The following is a 6,000-nucleotide window of genomic DNA, read 5'->3' on the forward strand; positions in this document are numbered from 1 at the left end:
ACATTCCCTTCCATGGTGATAATTTGCGTATCCTGGAACTATCTAGAAAGTTTTCGATATTTTTAATTTTTATTTTGGATGTGGCAGAAAAATTTTGTTTTGGCATCATCGATACATATTAGTATTTTTTTTTTTCGCAAATCTGGATTTGCGGGCCTCACTTGTTTAGACGCATCATTAACGATTTCAGAATAAAAAAAAATGTAGAAGAAAATTGTAATATTTTATGTGCTTATGTGTGTGTTTTTTTTTGTCAATATATGAACTTTTCTTTTTATTAAATATTATATAATTTAAGTTTCTTAATAATCAATTACCTACTCTAAAAAATTCCTAGCACTGCCGGTGAAACTTCAAGACATCCCCTTCCACGGTGATAATTTGCATATGCCGGAACTACGTAGAAAGTTTTCGTTTTTTTAATTTTTATTTTGGATGTGGCTGAAAATTTTTGTTTTGGCATCATCGATACATAATGAGTCTTTTGGCTAAATATTGCTAAATCCAAAATTTATTTGCGTTATAGGTACTGTTCTAAATTATTTAACGAAATGAGGAAAGAGAGTGAATTTCGGCAACACCGTTGCCAAAATTCAACAAAAGTATGAGAGAGAAAGAGGAAAAGTGGGAGAGAGAAAATTTTGAATTTCGACAACGGTGTTACCGAAATTCCTGTTGCCCAAATTCCCTACCCAAGTGTGTCCTGTGCTCGAAGTGTGAGTGCCCAAAAAAAAAAAAAACCAATTGCGGCAATGCCATTGCCGAAAGAGGGAAAAAAAATGGTAATTGTGGCAATCCCATTGCCACAATTCTATTCTTTTTTTTTTCTTTTTTTTAAGAAATGATAAGTGCACACAATTTTTACCATATTTTTACAACAAATTTTAAGTAGTAGGTTATTATTGTTGGATTAAAAAAGTAATCTCAGTGTTAAATTCAAATTTGAACTCATAATAACTAATCACCTGTGATTTGTTGTGAAAATGTTGTAAAAATATTATGTACGTAACACTTTTTTTTTTAAATTCCTCCACAGATTTCAGCAACCACAAATTTTTTTTTTCCTCCCATTTTCGGCAATGACATTGCCACAATTGACAAAAAAAAATTTCACCTATTTCGGCAATACCATTGCCACAATTCCATTTCAATTTTTTTTCCCTCCCATTTTCGGCAATGGCATTGCCACAATTACCAATTTTTTTCCCCTATTTCGACAATGGCATTGCCGCAATTGGTTTTTTTTTTTTTTGGGCACTCACATTTCGAGCACAGGACACACTTGTCGGGTGGGGAATTTGGACAGTAGGAATTTCGGTAACACCGTTGCCAAAATTCAAAATTTTCTCTCTCCCTCTTTTCCTCTTTCTCTCTCATACTTTTGTTAAATTTCAGCAACGGTATTACTGAAATTTACTCACTGTTCTCATTTTATTAAATAAATTGAAACAGTACCTATAACGTAAATAAATTTTAAATTTAACAATATTCAGCCAAAACACGTATTTCTTTTTTTTTTTTTCGCAAATCTGGATTTGCGGGCCTCACTTGTTTAGATGCATCATGTATGAGATATTGAGATCAAGTGGGTCCACAGAATAAGCGAGTAAATATTGCCACCGTCCCCAACTTCGCCTTTTGTGATTATGAACGGCACGGCTTATACGGCTTCACAACACGTGGTGCTCCACACTGTACCGCCTGCAAATTATTCTCTCTCTCTCTCTCTCTCCACAAAGCCACTAAAGTGACAGCCTTCCTCGCCCACTGTTTTATGACGAGTCAGTGCTGTATAATCCCACTTTCAAGTTCCAATCGAGACGCTATTATGATTTTCCCCAAAAAAAAAACAAAAACCAATAACTGAGGTTGTATTATTGTGAGCCAAAAGAGAGACAGAGGGATGTATTTTGTTTTTTTTTTTTCTCCTTGTCCAACGTAACTCATTATTACTCCACACATCCAAGTAGGACCTCCACTTAAAAAAAAAAAAAAAAAAATGCAGTACCATATTTGTGTATCAAGAAGGGTTCATATCAAAATCTATCCATGATATTCAGCCAAAAAAAAAAAAAATCTATACATGATTATTGAGGTCTGATTGTATTGGGCGTCCGCGTTTTAGGCCTTTTTTTTTTTTTTTTTTACCAGTGTGTTATATATTGTTCATTGGCCATGAATAGTGTATTTAGGCCAATAAACAGTACCAAACAGTAATAAACAATAAAAAAAATATATATATATTTTTTATTGTTTTCAATTTTCAATAAAATAAGTTATATCCAAATGCAGACTTGATGCATTTCGGCTAAGAGGATTCGTTAAAAAGGTTTAAAGTTTAAACCATGACATAATGATGTTGTGAAGTGAGTTTAAACTTTAAAGAATTACTTACATATATGGAGAGCTTAAGTTAAATTAATTTTTAGGGGGAAAAATCTCAAAATCAAAAACAATTTTCTTATATTAAGCATAATTTGAAACTAAATATTAGTGACCCAGAGATTTCCTTGTTTTGTTGACTTTGTTAGCAGTGGGATTATATGCAGTTACAAAAAGTTTGGATCTTTCCCTATCAAGTTCCAAATAGAAGATCATCTCAACCAAAAAAAAAAAAAAAAAAGTTCTAAATAGGAGTTCAACTTTCTTTCCATTAAAGCTCGAATAAGATTATGACCAATAATTATCCCTCTCACAGTACGTAAAAGCTCACTCTTATCTAAAAAAAATTTATTTTAACTTTGCACGAGGAAGAGCCCCATTTGGCTATCTTCTTGAGAGAGAGAGAGTCAAATAAAATATGAGAAAAAATTTATTTAGATGTGCTAAAGTAAACATCTTTTTTTTTTTTTTTTTTTTTTTGCAAAAAGTAAACATCTATTTTTAGAACTTATTTTAGTAACTTGTAAAATTTTGTATAATGATGAAGCATAGATTATGAGATCAATTTTGTGTATTTGGGACTCGATCTTGCATTTTAAGAGCTTTTACATTTCTAGATAGGAATGCTCTAACATTCACATTTGAAAATGTTTTTTTAAACAAATCTATGATGAGATCAAGATGATTCCTCGAATAACACATGCATAATACTTTATTTTTTATAAATAACTTAATAAATAACTAGAATTTTAGATATAAATTGTAATCAAATTAGAAAAGGAAAAAAAATATAAAAAAATATGGGTGGAATTTGAAAGTACCATTTGAAATTTTATTTAAACGTGGCATTGTGGTATTCCCCACATTTGAAAGCAAAAGGATTGCCTTTAAAAACCATAAAAAATAAATAAATTTTTAAAAAGGGTCTTTCTACGTCCTACACTTATTTTATTTAATTTTATTAATAATTCCAAAAGAAGTGAAAATGAAAAAGCAGATAGTGACAAGCAAGACAATGGAGTTGAAGAGGAGAGAGGGCTCCCTCAATAATGACACTGTTTCTGACACTGGGTTGGACTTGTTGCGTTGCGTTGTGTTTTTTTTTTTTTTTTTTTTTTTTTTTTTTTTTCACGCGTTTTCATTTGGAGTATTGCGGTTACTGTTCAATAAACAGTAACCGTAATGGTTGACTTTTTACAGTGAACAGTACATATATGTACTATTTACAGACCCACAAATTATACTTTTTATCAACTTTTTTATTAAAAATGGGTCTTACAGTACTATTCACACATTTAAAAATTATTTTACTACAGTGTTTTCAGTTTTAAGTTTTCAATTTCAACAAAATAAGTTCTATCCAAACAGACCCTCAGGCCAATCCCCAATCTCTCCAAACGCCAAAATCTAAAAACCCCTCCCCCAGTTCAGTCCTCACATTCATATACTTTATTATTATTTTAATGCATGATGACTCATCACATGATCTTGATGACGATGTTATTATTTCATGGCCCCATGACTTGTCATAATAATGGTGATGATTATGATGATCACCACATTAATTTCCCATGTGACATAAGCTTCTGCCTCTTCACTCCCCTATCTTTGACTTAGCGGAGTTTTTTTTTTTTAAACCCCTGCCCCTGATTTACGAGACCGCATGCTAAGAAAAACGACGTCGTTCAGCCACCGTCACTGACAGAGTCACGGAGTTTCTTTATGTTCGGTAAACGGTACCAAATGTACCCAACAACAATAAAATGTAAAAAAAATAGTATGTGGGCTGTGTGGTAACTGGTAACATTAGACCGCCGTGACGCCTCTGCTGCTGACAGATTTGCTCGCGAGTAGGAACCACTTTAAACAGGAGCGGAGCTAGAAATGTTGGTTTGGAGGGTCAAGTTGTGATTTTTTTTTTTTAAGGGGGGCAAGTTGTGATGTTAATATATTAGTTAAGACAAACCTCTACACAAACATATGAATTAATTTACTAAGAAAATTTATCATCTTCTAAATTTTAATGAGTATATAAAAGTCATGTATTTCTTTTATTAGATATGTACAAAAAATTAACATTTTTTACATAGTTTAATTTGTTAAACCTCTTAAATTATATGATTTTAATACAATTTCTCTTTCTTTTAAAAATACCATTGAAATGACTCAAAATTTGGAAGGGCCAACTTCAATTTTTACATGCTACATTTTTTAAAATGTAAATAATATAAATACTATAAAAAAATAATTTTTTAAAATTTTGGGGGGCCCTTGCCCCCCCCCCCCCCCAACCCTTGTGTGTGGCTCCACCACTGACTTTAAAGAACTGAAACAGGGGTGTGGTGTCGCCATGTGCAACAACATGGGTTCCATTTCACAGATTACATCAAAACTCCTCGTGATGAATAAATAGTGCTAATGATGCACGAAAATCAGTAAATTGGAATGCTTCGGACTATGGTGATAGTTTTTTGGTCCTAAAAAGAAAAGAAACTGTCAAGGGTGATCAATGTAACCTAGCCAAGGACCTTCCGACGGTTAAGTTAGTTTTCTCTCTAAAACACAAGGAAGGGAAAAATAGTGAATGGTAGGACTTACCTTGGGTGAATATGACTTGTTCCTTTTATTGAGAGTGGGTATACTTATTCGTATCCACCACAATCATGGGTGATATGGATGGTTAATAGAGGAAATGGGAAACGTGGAGCGGATCATGGGGAATTCTCTCCACGTTCTAGGAGTAGTACATCATGACTTGATTCCATGGAGTTTTATGAGAAGTTTTCTTGTAGAATTCTCTAAGTATCTTCTAGTCGTCCATGCCTTTGTGTTAGTCTTGGACAACCATCATGAGATTGAATGGTCTTGCTATTGATGGATGAGTATTAGTCATACATGATGCTATTGTTAGGCTTCTCTCTTAAGGTTATTTGATGCTATTAGATTATAGATGTGGTTTGACTATTTGGACGACCACTATGGATGAGTTGACCTTAGATTGATCCCCATCAAGTACTATATTATTCATCTGATTTTTTTTAGGAATATTATTATTATGGGTTTTAAGGAATATTATATATTAATAAATAATTTTAGAATATTTTTTTTATAGAAAAATGAAAAAATAATCAACTTTTTTTATAATATTTTCAAATTCACATAAAGAGTTTTTTATTTATTTATTTATTTTTATGAATGATTAATATATGTCCTAAGAGCATATATTAACTAGAGCCTATTATTATTCATGTGATTAAGTAGTGATGAATCTCTCTCATCATATGGTCGTCTTATTGTTGAGGCTAAGTTTTTTATAGTCTCCTTTTGTTCCATTAGTTTTAATCATGTTCGCAGACAAGGTAATATTGTAGTTCATAAACTTGCTAGACATGCTAATCATGTTAGCGGTTTTTCTGTGTGGATGAAGGATATTCCTCTACATATCCATAGTGTACTTTTGGCTGATGCCGACTAATTTTCTTTTAATTTGATGATCTGTCTTTCTTCTATAAAAAAAAAAAAACAAAAAAAAACAAATTTTATAATATTTTTACAAGAATTTCTATTTTGATAAATTTGATGGTTATTAGAGTGCTTTTGGATGTTTTCACTATAAAC

Source organism: Quercus lobata, chromosome 5 (assembly GCF_001633185.2).
Source record: "Quercus lobata isolate SW786 chromosome 5, ValleyOak3.0 Primary Assembly, whole genome shotgun sequence".
NCBI classification, from domain to species: Eukaryota; Viridiplantae; Streptophyta; class Magnoliopsida; order Fagales; family Fagaceae; genus Quercus; species Quercus lobata.